Here is a 16,137-nt window from a genome sequence, read left to right as displayed (position 1 = left end):
ATATCAATAGAAAATGAAAGAAAGAAAAATTATGTACAAACAGAGGATCTCTAGCAGATATAGAGATCAATCTTGATAAACAGGATCTCCTAGATTGGTCGATTCAACCTCTGGGGTAAAGTTGTCCAAAAATAACTTCAAACGTTGGCCATTTACTTTAAAAATATTATCGATATTTGGATTCTCTATCTCAACGGTTCTATACGGATAAACAGTTTTAACTATAAAAGGGCCGGTCCACCTAGATCTCAATTTTTCTGGAAATAAATGAAGTCTTGAATTATACAATAGAACTTTCTGGAAAGGCTCAAATATTTTTCTTATAATATTTCTATCATGAAAGACTTTCATTTTGTTCTTATAAATTCGAGCATTCTCATATGCTTCATTCCTGATTTCCTCTAGTTCGTTAAGTTGAAGTTTGCGTAGTGAACTAGCCTTATCCATATCAAAATTAAATCTCTTAATAGCCCAGTAGGCTCTATGCTCCAATTCCACAGGCAAGTGACACGGTTTGTCAAAAATAAGCCGGTACGGAGACATACCAATCGGGCTTTTAAAAGCAATACGATAAGCCCAGAGTGCATCAGTTAAACGCAAAGACCAGTCTTTGCGATTTGGGTTAACTGTTTTTTTCAGAATATTCTTAATTGATCGATTAGATACTTCAACTTGTCCACTTGTTTGTGGATGATAAGGGGTGGCGACTTTATGGGTGATCCTATATTTCCGCATTAAAGCCTCAAAAGGCTTATTACAGAAGTGTGAACCCCCATCACTGATGATGGCTCGAGGCGTTCCAAATCTGGAAAGAATGTTTTCTTTTAAAAATTTTAAAACAGTTTTATGGTCATTATGTTTGCAAGGAATTGCCTCTATCTATTTGGAGACATAATCTACAGCTACTAAGATGTACAAATTTTCGAATGAAGGAGGAAATGGACCCATAAAATCTATTCCCCAACAATCAAATATTTCGATAATTAAAATTGGGTTGAGGGGCATCATATTCCTACGAGTTATCCCACCTAACTTTTGACAACGCTCGCAAGCTTTACAAAAGTTATGGAAATCTTTGAACAAAGTGGGCTAATAGAAACCGCACTGTAAAATTTTTGCAGCCGTTTTCTTAGTAGAGAAATGACCACCGCAAGCTTCAGAATGACAAAAGAAAATGACACTAATAAATTTGTCATTAGGTACACATCTCCTAATAATTTGGTCTGGGCAGTATTTGAAAAGATAAGGATCATCTCAGAAGAAATTTTTTATTTCGGTCAGAAATTTTCTTTTGTCCTGTTTATTCCAATGAATCGGGAGTTCACCCGTGACAAGAAAATTTTCAATATTTGCAAACCAGGGTGACGACGTGATCTCAAAGAGTTGCTCATCAGGGAAATTGTCTCTTATGGGTGAATTATCTATGGAATCTGGAAGAGTGAGACGGGACAAGTGATCAGCTACTACGTTCGCTACCCCTTTTTTATCTCTTATTTCTAAAAAAATTCCTGGAGCAGAAGGATCCACCTAAGCAAATGCGCCTTAGCATCCTTTTTTGAAAGAAGGTACTTAAGGGCAGCGTGGTCAGTGTAGATAATGATTTTGGATCCAATCAAGTAAGACCTAAATTTGTCTAGTGCAAATACTACGGCGAGTAGTTCCTTTTCCGTAGTGGTGTAATTCATTTGTGCACTATTTAAAGTCTTACTTGCATAGTAGATAACATAAGGCTTCCTTTCCTTTCTTTGCCCTAGAACTACCCCAACTGCATATTCACTAGCATCACACATGATTTCAAAAGGAAGCGACCAGTCTGGTGGTTGCATGATGGGAGCAGAGGTCAGCAAGCTTTTAAGTTTATCAAAAGCTTTTTGACATTCTTCAAACCACACAAATTGGGTTTTCTTTTGAAGGAGATTACATAAGGGTTTAGATATTGAGCTAAAATCTTTAATGAATCTCCTATAAAATCCTGCATGACTCAAAAATGAGCGTATATCTTTGATAGTTTTTGGGTTGGGTAAGTTAGCAATTAAGTCAATTTTAGCCTTGTCTACTTCAATTCCTTCAGATGAAATGATGTGCTCGAGAACAATTTCTCTAGTTACCATGAAATAGCACTTTTTCCAGTTTAAGATTAGATTCTTCTCCTCACACTGAATTAAGACTAGCCTTAAATGGTCCACACAGTTTTCAAAAGAGGAGCCAAAAACTGAAAAATCATCCATGAAGACTTCCAAAAAACGCTCAACTATGTCAGAGAAAATACTGAGCATGCATCTTTGGAAAGTTGCAGGAGCATTACATAATCCAAATGGCATTCTCTTGTAAGCAAAAGTGCCAAAAGGACATGTAAAAGTGGTCTTTTCCTGATCTTCAAGATCAATTGCAATTTCGTTATAACCGGAATAGCCATCTAGGAAGCAATAATATTAATGACCTGCCAACCTTTCTAAGATTTGATCAATAAAAGGTAGAGAAAAGTGATCCTTTCTAGTGACAGAATTAAGTTTTCTATAGTCAATGCATACACGCCAACTAGTGGGGATCCTAGTGGGGACTAATTCATTATTGGCATTTTTGACTACAGTAACACCAGATTTTTTCGGGACCACTTGGGTTGGACTTACCCATTTACTATCTGAAATTGGGTATATCATAACCGCATCCAGAAGTTTCAGAACTTCTGCCCTAACCACATCCTTCATGTTTGGGTTCAATCGACGTTGAGGTTGACAAGAAGGTTTGACATCAGCTTCTAAGTGGATTCTATGAGTGCAAATTGAGGGACTAATTCCCTTGATATCAGCAATTGTCCACCCTATTGCTCCCTTATGCTCTTTGAGAATTTCTAATAATTTTAATTCTTGACTTTGTTCAAGTTGGGATGATATGATCACAGGAAAAGTCTCTTTTTGACCAAGGAATGCGTACTTGAGCTCAGATGGCAACGGTTTTAGCTCAAGTTTAGGTGCTTGAATACTAGATGGTAGAGGACTATTGTTGCGTGGGGGCAATTCTTCAAAACTAGATTTCCACCTATCTGTATCCAACAAAGGAGCTGAATCTAATATAGTACTGATTTCTCTAAAGTTTTGGTTGATATCTGTATTTCCGAAATGAGTTAGGCATGTTTCTAACGGATCAGAAGAAAGAGATAGCACAAAAGCATCTTCTACAATGGAGTCGATCAGATTAACTCCATGAATCTCATCATTTTCATTGTCATTATCGGATTGTTTACAAATGTTAAATATATTAAAATCTATAGTCATATTTCCGAATGACATTTTCATTATTCCATTTCGACAGTTGATCAAAGCATTGGAAGTAGCTAGAAATGGGCGGCCTAAGATGACAGGTATTGGAGTGGTACAGTTCATGATAGGCTGGGTATCTAATACTATGAAGTCGACTGAAAAATAGAATTTATCAATTTGGACAAGTACATCCTCGACTACTCCTCTTGGTATCTTTATAGATCAATCGACAAGTTGGAGAGTAACCTTGGTGGGTTTTAGTTCACCAAGTCCTAACTGTTCATAAACTGAATAGGGCAGTAAGTTAACATTTGCACCTAAATCAAGAAGGGCTCGTTGTATCCTAAAGTTTCCTATGATGCAAGATATGGTAGGACAACCAGGATCTTTATACTTAGGTGGGGTGTTGTGTTTGAGAATAGCACTCACCTGTTCAGTTAGAAAAGTTTTCTTTTGTACGTAAAGCTTTCGCTTTATGGTACAAAGATCTTTTAAAAATTTGGCATAAGATGGGATCTGCTTAATGGCATCTAATAAAGGAATATTAATCTTTACTTGTTTAAAGATATCCAGAATTTTTTGGTCAGGTATTCCCTTTTTAGCTACAAGCAAGCGCTGAGGGAATGGAGCAACTATCTTGTAATGGGGTATTGGATCATCCTGTTCATTATCATCTTCATCCTTCTTTTCAATAGATTTTTCAGGTTTGTCATCTTTTATCGAAATTTCTTTGTTAATTATTTTTCCGCTACGAAGGGTTGTGACAGACTGAACTTGCTCAAATTTAGGTTGGGATGAACTTGCTTCATGGACCTCATGTTGACCCTTTGGGTTAGATTGAGGTTGGGCTGGAAATGTCCCTTTTTTCCTAACATTGAGTTGAGCCTCAATTCTACCTACAGAATTTTTAAGTTCTTGGAGTGATTGCATTGTATTCTGATTTATTTGAGTCTGCCCTTGCATGAAGGTTTGCAAAGTATCTTCAAGGGATTTCCTATGTGGTGGCACATAAGGAGTAGGAACAGAATTTCCTTGAGATTCATTGGCAGTGGGTCCATGTCTCCAACTAAAGTAGGATGGTTTCGCCAATTAGGATTATATATTTCTGAAAATGGTCTTTTATAAGTATTGGTGAAATTTGCTTGATCATGCAACACTTCTTGAAAAGCAGAAATTGTAGGACAATCCTTGGTCACATGTGCATTACTCTCGCAAATTCCACATATACTGTCAACAATAGTTTGTGTTTTTCCTATATTGGCTTTGCTTAATTCCATGGCTTCAACCTTCCTAGTCAGATTAGCAATTTTTACATTGACATCATTATCATCTTTAATAAGATATATTCCTCCTTTTGCATTAGGTGCTATTTTAGATTTTTCATTTTTATCTGTTGTATCCCAAGCTTGTGCATTTTCTGCTAAAAGATCAAAATAATCCCAGGCTTCATTTGGTTCCTTACTTATGAATTCACCATTACACATCATTTCTACAAATTGTCCCATATTAGAGGACAAACCATCATAAAAGAAACTAACGACCCTCCAAATTTCATATCCATGATGTGGGCAAGCAAGCAGAAGGTCCTTAAATCTTTTCCAACACTGAAAAAATGTTTCTCCATCTTTTTGTGCAAAGTTCATGATATTTCTTCTAAGTGTGTTTGTTTTATGTGTTGGGAAGAATTTCTTTAAAAATTCTCTTGTCATTTCTTGCCAGGTAACTATGGTCTTAGGCCTTAAGGAGTGTAACCATGACTTAACTTTTTTCCTTTAAAGAAAAAGGAAATAACTTAAGCTTAACTACCTCTTCAGTGACATCATTGAAATGAAGTGTTGAACACATTTCATCAAATTCTTTCAGATGCAAATAGGGACTTTCGGAATCAAGTCCGTGAAACTTTGGGAGTAATTGGATTATTCCTGGTTTCATGTCAAAAGCTCCTGCAGCAGTAGAAATAACCATACAAGATGGGGTACTGGTCCTAGTGGGTTGTAGATGATCACGAAGCGTTCTAGTAGGTAAGTCATCTTGAAATTCATTGTCTCCCTGATTACTACCATTATCTTCCATTTGATTATTTGAATTTTGAATAATTAAATTTTTATCTCTTGATTCAACTCGAAATAATCTATTCTTTTATCTCTCTCCCACAACAGCATATACTAAAATTTTATTTTATTTTATATATTTTATTTTTATATTATATATATATATTAATACAAGTACCACCTAAAGAGATCTAAACAAACACTCTAATAAAAATTTAATTAAAATTAAACATGCATTAAAACATCACCCAACAATTTTTAATGTTTTTCTAAAAATTCTAGACAGCTCCTAACTGGTTTGAAGAGGACACCTAAACCTCCAATCCGGTCTAGTAACCTTAATCGACCAGGTAAGCTCCCAGGTAAGTGGAGGGGTCACGATGTGTGTAGCAAAGGTCCCACTTAAAATCCACTTTTCTCGAACAGATTTTGTCTTCCTTCAATTACTTAAAGGGACAAAGCTTGCCTAGACATCGACCCGGGCCACAGAGCAAAATTGGTGCAACTTTCAATAGTCTTCGTCCTATTGAGCTCGAATATCCTTAGGGGCCAACGTCTAGTTGATTTTAATTAGGCTTAGGATATTGATGCACTGGGATGATTTTTGGGCTAAGGACGAGTGATGAAATCCCGATCTTATCTTTTTAATGGGTTCAGCACTTAGATTATTTTATGCAAATGCTTTATACTATATGCAACAATCAAGAAAATTTTTAACATTTTATGTCATGACATTAAATTGCATTTGAATAGTTGATCAAACAAACTAGCTAAATTTTTTTTTTAATTTTTTTTATTTATTTTATTATTATTTTAATTAATAATTGTTTTTTTTAATTGCTACATATTTTATCTCTCCTTTTAAAAGGGAAATTAAATGTAGAATACCCCAAGTATAGGGTGTAGCAAAGTAATATTCTCGGTGAGTCCGAGATCGAATACATAGGGATTTGACAATGAACAAAAACTAAAGGCTAAATAAAATTTGGATTGACAAAAAAAAAAATATAACTAAGGCATTAGGATTCAGCCTAGCACTTAATCATGTTTTTCTTAAAATCATCTATTAATCATAATAAAATAGATTTAGTTTTATGGGCAGCATTACAGTAATTCTATTTTAAACTACAGGGATTTCTAAGCATATGTTATATCCGGGAGAAATAACAAATCGAAGAAAATATATAAGTTTGAAATAATTTCTATCAATCTACTGCACCATAAATCAAATCAAAAACATTAAAATCCCATTGATGATTAAAGGAAATACATGAAGAAAATGCTAGGCTTTTTCCTAGCCTTAGCTAAAAGAGATTTAGCTACTCATTTGAGATGGAAGCATTTTTGTAAAAAGGGATTAGCAAAGAAAAAGAATAGAACATAAACTCTTTCTTCCTTTTTATTTAGAAACAGAGCACTCTATTTCTTTTCTTTTCCACGCTCCCCATCTCCACCGGATGGCTTCTTTCCTTCGTGGACTCCCAGGGAGATGTAGTGGCCTCCAAAAAGAAATGAAAGGTGTCCTCCTGGATAAAAAGCTTGGAGTTGAATGGGGTGGGGGGTTCCCTTCCGAATGGTTCTCTCCTTCGTGGACTCCCTAGGAGATGTAGTCGGTTCCCAAAAATGGAAGGCCTCCCCCTGGTTCCTCCTCCTTCTTTGCTCCGTCCTTCCTTCCTGATCCGTGGCCTCCCTCCCTCCTCCACGGATGCAAGCTCCACTCCATCCCCTTTTATAGACACCTTCAGCGGTGTGGCTGGGAGATCCGAAAGCAACGCTTCTCGGCTGGGATTTATTCGCTGGGAACGTTGCTGAATGTTGGGAAGTTGAAGATTTGGGCAGACGATCGACTGTGAACTGGACGCGGATGAGATGCGGTGATGGTTTGGCTTCTTCCCTTTGCTGCCGTTGGGAATTTGTTTTGATGTTTGAGAAGACTCTTCAAATGAATGATGGGAAGAATGGAATGCGGCTAAATGTTCTTGAAATAGGGAAGACGGAAGCCATGAATGAAATGTGGCTTGAATTGAAGAGCCGGTTTGGCTTAGGTCCCTTGGGTGAGAAGCCATGATGCTTGGAGAGCTACACGGACGATTTTTAAGATGCTGGGAAGCTCCACAACACGGGCACTTGTGCTAGCTGAAACATCTGGATACAGTGATATGGATTGCATGCGGATGACGGGCGGTGTGAGGCTCAGATGAGACGCTAAAGATTTGTTGAGCTCAAACGCCAAGCATTGGGCTCAAACCCAGCATTATTGGGTCTTCTGAATTACTTGCACTCAGACACAAATAAAACATTAATTAATCAATTTTATTAATAAAGATTAGCTCTAATATTAATTATGATAGTATGAAAATTTCACTTTTGTACTCTCATCACTACCGGCTTAGGTTCGAACCAATGAGGTCACACGCATAGAAGTTTCTAGGTTGATCAAATGGCTGATTGATGATTAAGAATCATTCAGGGATAATTTGGTCAATTCGATTGACAAATTATCCAAAGCAAAAGTTGCATTAAAATAATTATTGAATTATTGGAGGATTAATTAGCAATTAGATTGCTAATGAACTCAATTTAATTGAGTAATTGGGCTTAGGTTGAGCCAAATTGAATATGATTCAATTTGGGGTGCATCTGGGTTTGACCTAATTGGATTGGGTTCAACCCAAGTAGATTGAGCTTGACGCAATTGATGGGACTTGACCCAATTGGATTGGGCTTGATCCAAATCAATTAGAAGACCTTATTTGATGAGGATTATGAGTCCAAATAATCAGAATTGGATAAGAAGAAGAATCCCTAAATTTTAGGAACCCATCCTTATCTTTTTGGAGAAGAATGACATCTTGATTTATCCCCAATATTTTCTATGCCTATCCTCCTTATTTTTGGCCAAAAATTGGCATGAGAAGAGAGGAGGCGTGGGCTATATTTTCTATTAAAATGGTACCTTAAATCTTTCTAGAAAAATTTAGATGAATTTTCTAATTTGTAGGGATTGCATGGCGCATGAAATAGGGTGGTCTGTGGCTGAACTTTGGACGCATGAATTCCTATCTTTTAGGGATCCAAAATGCACAAAATTTGGATATATTTATCTTCTCTTAGATGCCAAACCATCAGAATTTTTTGGGGATTTTATCAGCCAAATTAATTGGCTAAATTAGGTGTGATACATGGGGGATCTTTTGGCTATAAAAGACCTCCATGCCTTGGGTTCAAAATATACCATATTTAAAGGTTTCAAAAAATTCTGAAAAATTTTTTTGAGGGCCTCCATCCCTTCTTCTCCTTCTTCCTCACGTCCATCCTCCATCTCCTTGAAGAACAATCAATGGTTGAGTGTTTAGAAGGAGAAAGCTTCAGCCATTGCAACGTTCCTGCGCGAGCTAGCACTCCCGCGGAAGACGATCTACCAAGGGCTTCGCATGTACTTCTCATAGAGGTCATTCGTGTGCATGGCTGCGAAGTCAAGGATAAGATCCACAAGTTTCTTCTATCATAAAAGGTATTAATTCCACATCAATATTTTACTTTGGAGTCAAGGTCTAGGTCTGATTTCCCAAGATTTTACCCTCCTTTGGGGCTCCTCACGGAGTTATCTCTAGAATCCATTCGATGGATATTCGGAGATTAATCGGAATAGAGTGTTTACCTTTCAGATCTGATAGTTAATCATGCATGAATGTTTTAGCATAATTGTTTAAACGATTTCGGCATAATCCTATGTGTTCTTAAGGTGCTGATTTCTAGATTTGATCTTGTAAGCATGCATGAATTAAATTGTTTGATTCGATTTTTTTGCTGCGTTTTAAAACTTAAAAAGAACTACGTATGGCTTAATCCCCCTTACGAAGGGGTACGTAGGCAACCCGATCAGGTTCAGCCATGGTTTTTTTTTTTTAAAAAAAAAATTTCAGCATGCTTAACACCGAAGAACCTAGGATTCACTTTCAGATCTAAATAAATTTGATGCCAAGTCAGATAAAGGTATCTTCTTAGGATACTCTACATCTAGCATGGCATACAGAGTGTTCAACAAAAGAACTCTTGTAGTTGAAGAGTCAATTAATGTCATGGCTCAAGTACTATGGCTCAAGCAGCAAAAGAACTCTGTCGGGAGTTGCTGTGCTCAAGTACTATGGCTCAAGCAACAACTAGAGGACTATGAAATTAAACTAGATAACATTCCTATAAAGTGTGATAACACTAGTGCCATTAACCTTACCAAAAATCCGGTTCAGCAATCTAAAGCCAAACATATTGAAATAAGGTATCATTTCATTAAAGATTATGTACAAAATGGGAATGTATGTATTGAACATGTATGTACCGAGAAACAATTAGCTAACATATGAAGGAAAAATTTCCCGAGTTGTCCGATAAAATCGAACGCCAGGCATGAAAAATCAGTTTTAATTTTTTTTATTTTATTTATAACAATTATAAATATTAAATTTAACTTTTGTGTAAAATTACCTCAAGGCCGTAGCGGAAGTTGGTCGAGGTAATTTGAATCTGGATCTGGATCTAGATCCCTGAAGGTAGCTCTGCGAGGCCTGGATCTACAAGCCCTCTACTTCGCACGCACGTCAAACTTCGCAAGAAGGTTGGATGATGTTTTTACTCGTGCAAAACAATCTTTTGCAAAAGGACCCTTGGAAGAAAAGAAATCCAGAAAAAGGACGTTCCCTTTTCTCTTTCTTTCTTTCTTCTCTTTCTTTCTTTCTTCAGTTTCTTTTCTCCCGTTTCTTCACAGCACGCACAAGCCACAGATGCCCGTCTCTTGATCCCGATCACAGAGGGAATGGAAGGGATGAGAGGACACCGGATCTGGGCCGAACACCAAACCACCAGAGAGAAAGGACTCCTTCCTTTCTCTTCTTCTTCTTCTCCACAGAATCAAATCTCCTTCTCTGTCTGACGTTTTCTTCCCAAGAAAATTTTTTTCTCTCTCTCTCCATTCGAGAGGAAACGGTGGCCTACAAATAGGCCAACGCTGAGAGGAGTTAAGAGGCGTAATGGTCCAGCGTTATTGAATTCATTCATTATCAAATATGAATGAATTTGATAACGGTTGTTTCAAAAACAACCATGGAATAAACCAGCGATTAATGCCTATTATTGCCGGATTTCAAAAATCAAACTGGACTGGAATGTTGGCGGTTCAAAACCGCACATTCCGGTCCAGTCGGCCGTCTGGCCGGAGGCCGGTTGGCCGCGCAATCGCCAGTCGGAAAGCTTGCGGACGCGTGAAACAGAGAAGCTCTGTTTCATGCGTCCCAGGTGAGTCGCGGCTCACAAAACAAATGCTAAGGGTCCATGTGAAGGGAGTGGTCCACGGGTCCATGGCATTTATTCACGGTCAGCAACCACACAAAATGGGAAAAGTCAACTTGATACAAATGGGTTAGCCCATTTGATCATAAGTTAGTCTATTTGGTTCTAAACCAAATTTGCAGCCCATTTGAATGAATTTTTGACCCGAAAAAATTCCACATGAGTCTGACTCATAGGAGATTCAATTGGGTCTAGTTTCGGCTCGATCCAAGTCCGACTTAGATCAGAACAAATACGAAATTAAATCCCAATTAAATCATGATCGAGCCCAATTACACTAATTTAGACCCAATCAAATCCAATCTCAACAATTGAGTCCTGATCAAGTTCAATTATATTAATTAAAACTTGATTGACCCGAAATACAGACTTAATTAGTTGTTCATCCATGAAATTTAGCATGTACCTCATGTTCAGTGCTAGCTGAACATAGACAGAGCCAAATTCCAAATGACCCATAATTTAATTCTTAATTAAATTGGGTCAAGACCTTCCTACTCAGCTTGACTAATGTGCGTGACTCCGATAGGTTCGAACACTAAGCCGGTAGTATATGGACTACTCCATGCACTAATCGAGGTGACCATCTAGCAATGATACCCGACGTCCGGATAGGTCAAATATGCAAAGCAACATTCAAGAACCTAGACGTATGGTTGTTGCATAATTCATCCCTATGACCTTCGATGCTCAAGATGACCTCAGAGTGGACTGTCGAACTCTGGATCCGGTCATCCATAGTATATTTCAATTAATCAAATCAAGTGACCATCACTTGGTTTACCCTGGCCAAGGTTTTACTGAATTGAAATACAGCAAGACATCAACTCCTCTAATCTGGAGCGGTCAATCCCATCTTGACTCGTACACAGACTTCGCGAGTACTTGACTGCACCCAGCATCCTTCCGATCCCTGAATTAGAAATTCAGGTCATCCAGTGCCTAAGTACAGTGAGTTGCTTGCAAGTCACCGTGACAGTCTCAGGTCTAAGGGGTACTTATGCCCATACGTTTTACGAGCTAACTCCCGACAGTGGAGTGCTATGCAGGTGAGTCACTATTCAGTGACGATGTACTCCTACATCTCACCTGTATGCCATACAGTGTCTCCACACTCCTTGGTTTAAGAGGACAACCAACTAAATGGCACACAACGACCTATACTTGATATAGCTATCGTCCAATTGACAGCTTGTCATTTGGTCGCGAACTGGTTTAAGGACTAAATGATAAAACCTCTTTTATCCACTAAATTAGTCCTAAGGACTTCATCACAATACACAGGAGTTCAATTTGAAGATGCAACACTTGTGATGAATAGAAAATTACCAGAATAAATTTTTATTCATTTTAATAAAATATATATACATAATCCAATTTCTTACAATTAAAAATTGGCTTTGGGACACAATTCCCAACAACATATTCACAAAACCTCTAAGTGAAGATAGATTCTATATGTTTAGGAGGGAAATATGTCTATGTGATCCCTTTGATTGAAAACAAATGAAAAGAACAAGTTGACACATGATACTCTCCTCCCATTTTGAAAATCCCATGAAACATGAGTAACATTATTCATTTATAGATTCCTTACTCACATATCAATGTCCTACAAAGATTTGGTAAGGATCAGAAAGAAGGAGAAATTAAAAAAAAAAATGGCCTGAACTGGGGCCGACCCGAGCCAGAATGGGGTCGACCCCTCCTTGAGTCGACCCAAGAAAAATCTGGGGTCGACCCAACGGCGGAACCCTTTTTTTTAAAAGGGGACCCGTGAACCATTCTAGGGCACTGTTTCTCCTTGTCCTCTTTCTAAAATACTATTTTTCACTTTTCAATCCCTTCCAATCATCTCCAAACAGTACTAGATTACTTCTCTAAGCCGTTAGATCAAGACCTAAGGAAGAACTTGGTGAAAATGGGACCCAAGCGAGCCGTTGCTAAGCGATCCGAGAGAGTCTCACAGCCAACCATTGTTGATAGGCATGCTAGGGATTCTTCTATAGTGCCTCCACAAGGTAAGACACGTGCAGAGCGTCCTCCACCTCCTTTCTCTGATTTAACTTGCTAAATATGCGGGAAGACCGGTAACCACGGAAAGAAGGATTCATTCTGAGTTTTTGGATCAAGAAGGGTTTCGGTTGGGTGGTTGGATCTGAAGGCAAGGATGGGAGTATCTTTGCTCCCTAGATTTGGTGACCTACCCGGGCTTAGTTCGTGAGTTCTATGCCTTCCTAAAAGTTGGACCGAGAGGGCTTGTGTCTGAGGTTCGAGGAGTGCGGGTTCATATCTCCGAAGAAAACCTAAGTGAGTTGCTTCATCTCCCCTGCGAAGGAGCCACACCAAAAAGACCAGAAAGCAAGTTGAGGGCTCTACAGATAATCTTTGAGAGAGATGACTTTGACTACTCCGAAAATGTGATAGCTAGCTCTCTTTCAGCTGAGATGAGGTTGTTGCACAACTTCATAGGTCAGATTTTGTTTCCGAAGAGTGGGAGATTTGATCACATATCTGGGCGAGACATGGTCATTATGGAGCATGACATTCAGGGTATTCCCCTGAATCTTCCAGCTATGATGATCAGGCAGATGAGAGAGGCCATTTACAAATTGAGAGTTTCCTTGCCCTACGGTATGATACTCACCCTGATATTCCGACAGCATGACATATCTGTGGAGGGAGAGATATCCAGGCATCTGCTATTTACTGATACTTACACTGCACGGTCCTTAGTTCCGATGGGTTATGAGAAAGTGGACGGTCAGTGGGTGCGTGGAGGTGCAGGGATACATGCACCAGAGGGTGATGCACCAGAGATTGGAGACTCTGTCCCTGAGCATGAGATACCTGCGGATCATCCTACAGCACCTTTGGAGGCTGGACCTTCGTCATCCATACCCACGGGATGTACAGAGGAGTTTTGGAGTAGGATGACTGAGCTTGTGTCAGCTCAGGTGAGGACTCTCTCTGATGGGATGATGAGTAGGATGGATATTATGACTGCTGAGATTAGAGACCTCAGAGACCAGGTGGGAGCATTACAGAGAGAGAGGCTCATGGTCCATCTATGCCCCAAGCAGCTGAGTCGGAGGTTTTGGCACAGAGTCACCCAGCTCACCGAGGTCCACACCAGGCTCAATCCCATCAGGCTCGACCTCCCCTCGCCACTTATGCTAGGAGGATGAGGACTAGATCACAGCCCTTAGATTCCCCCTAGGCCCGATGTTAGCACTAAAGGAGTCCATCATGACTAGTGCGTAGGATTTATCTAGTTCTCATATGCATTTTACTTGGTTGATGTACTTTGCACCTTAATTGAAGAATATTGTACTTTTGGCATTAATGTACTACAATGTTCCATTTTGATCAATGAAATTTGAATTTTTATCATTTACTGCTTCTACTTATCTATTGCTATACACTCGTTTGATGAGAATAAAAAGGGGGAGAAGTAAGAAAAGAAAGAAGTTGCAATATAGAGGAAGAAATAAGTTTGGAAATTATAGAAAGAGATAATATTCACTTAAGGGGGAGCAATATGTAACAATGAATTTTTTTTTTAACAAGAAAGTCTGAATTTTCATTCAAAATTTCTGAATTTAGCACATACTTCTCATGCCTCGATACATAACCTGAAAATCTTGCTTTATCTCAAATTTTTGAAGTTTCATCCTCAATAAAATACAAAAGAAAAGGGAAGAAAATCAAAAGTTCTAATTAGAAATATTTGGATGAAAGAGGGGGAGTCTTCACTTTCAAATTTGAAAAGCTGAAATTCAGCAACTTGAGCTCTTTCTAAAACAAAACTTCTAATTTTAATATAAGTATCAATCTGTTCGTACTCAATGTTTTGTAATCATCAAAAAGGGAAAGATTGAAGATGATAGTGTTATTTCGATGATTGACACAACCATTAAGAAAATATCAAATTAATAATACAATTTAACGCGATACATCACTAATGAATACGACACCCTCAATACATTAAGAGAATGAGATCAAGATGTCTTCCAATGATTAAAAACGAGATAAAATTTGTAATAGAAATGGGATAGAGAATTCTTAATTCTAATTCAGCAAGGTTTCAAGAGAAATATACTCTTAAGGGAAAAACAGTGTTTTTCATTGTTAAGAGTATGTAGCACTACCGTGGCATACACTCAAAATTGCTTGAAATATATTTCATTGATTATATGGATTAGTCTGACCTTAAGATGCAGCAAAGTGTGGAATGAGTCAATCCCAACATAAGTGGAGTCGACCCTGGCACATCATGGAACCATCTAGCACACCCCTGCAAAAATGGCACAGATGAATAGTAAGTGGAGTCGACCCCATATATGCTTGAGTCGACCCTAGGAGTGGAGCCGACCCTAAAGAACCTTGAGTCGACCCCAGCTTCAAGCCTCAAGAAAACAACTCTCTGGAATTTACTGAGAGGGCCGACCCCAAGCTTCCTTGAGCCGACCCCAGTTGGAGCCGACCCCAGGAATACTTGAACCGACCCCAATGGAGCTGACCCCAACTGAACATGAGCCGACCCTCAGGATATATGCTCAAAAACTATATCTCTGGAATCCCTGAGAGGGTCGACCCCAATGGAGTTTGAGTCGGCCCCACTGTAGCATGGGTCGACCCCAAGATAGGTTGAGTCGACCCCAGTGAGAACAGCCGGAAATACAAGGTTCTGTGATTCCTGAGAAGGCCGACCCTACTGTAGTAGGGGTCGACCCCAGTGAAAGTTGGGTCGACCCCAGAGGAAGTTGAGTCGACCCCAAGTCTGATGCACAGTAAGTTGAGTCGACCCCAGAAAAACTTGGGTCGACCCCAGCACGGGCAAAGGCATAACGGCTAGTTCTGCAGAAGTACTTTTTGACCTCCCAACGGCTAGTAACAGATAGTTTTTCAAATCTGACCAACGGGGAGTGACCAAAAGATGTGGAAAAGTATTTAAAGTGACACTATTCATCAGAGAATCTAATCTTTTGAAAAGAAATCAAAGTTTATTCAAGAAAAAGCAAGCCTTAGCCTTCTTCAATCAAGTGCTACATTCAAAGAGCTAAAAGAAAGTGGTTGAGCAGATTTAAAGAGACATTAAGAGCTCCACCAATCCTTGAAGAGTGAAGCAATCTTGATAAAGAAGAGAAGAGCCTTATCAAAGCAATAATTATATTCTAAACTCTTCTTTGTAGCTCATAATTGTTATATTTGCTCATCTAGGAGTTTCAATTATCTTCTTCTTAATCAATTTGTAAGGTTTGTTGGTGAGGTAAAACCAACAGTGTAGGTTTGTTGGTGAACCCGTAAAACCAACGGTGAAGGTTTGTTGGTGAGCCCATAAAACCAACATAGGTTTTTGGTGATCCTGAAAACCAAAGTGTAAAGGTTTTTGGATTGTGAGCCCGAAAAACAATCCAAGTATAATCCGCAGGATTATAGTGAATCCCAAGAGGTCGCTTGGGAAGTGGACATAGGTG

General features: G+C 38.7%; 1 non-coding gene across 1 annotated transcript; it reads left to right on the top strand.

The window, feature by feature from the left end:
- The first annotated feature begins 4,814 nt into the window (after positions 1-4,814).
- LOC120108190 lies at positions 4,815-4,921 on the top strand. Its single transcript, XR_005509666.1, has one exon. It is a non-coding gene; the product is annotated as a small nucleolar RNA R71 (small nucleolar RNA).
- The last annotated feature ends 11,216 nt before the right edge of the window (positions 4,922-16,137 follow it).

Source organism: Phoenix dactylifera, unplaced genomic scaffold (assembly GCF_009389715.1).
Source record: "Phoenix dactylifera cultivar Barhee BC4 unplaced genomic scaffold, palm_55x_up_171113_PBpolish2nd_filt_p 001212F, whole genome shotgun sequence".
NCBI lineage: Eukaryota > Viridiplantae > Streptophyta > Magnoliopsida > Arecales > Arecaceae > Phoenix > Phoenix dactylifera.
This window is presented reverse-complemented; position numbering and strand designations above follow the sequence as displayed.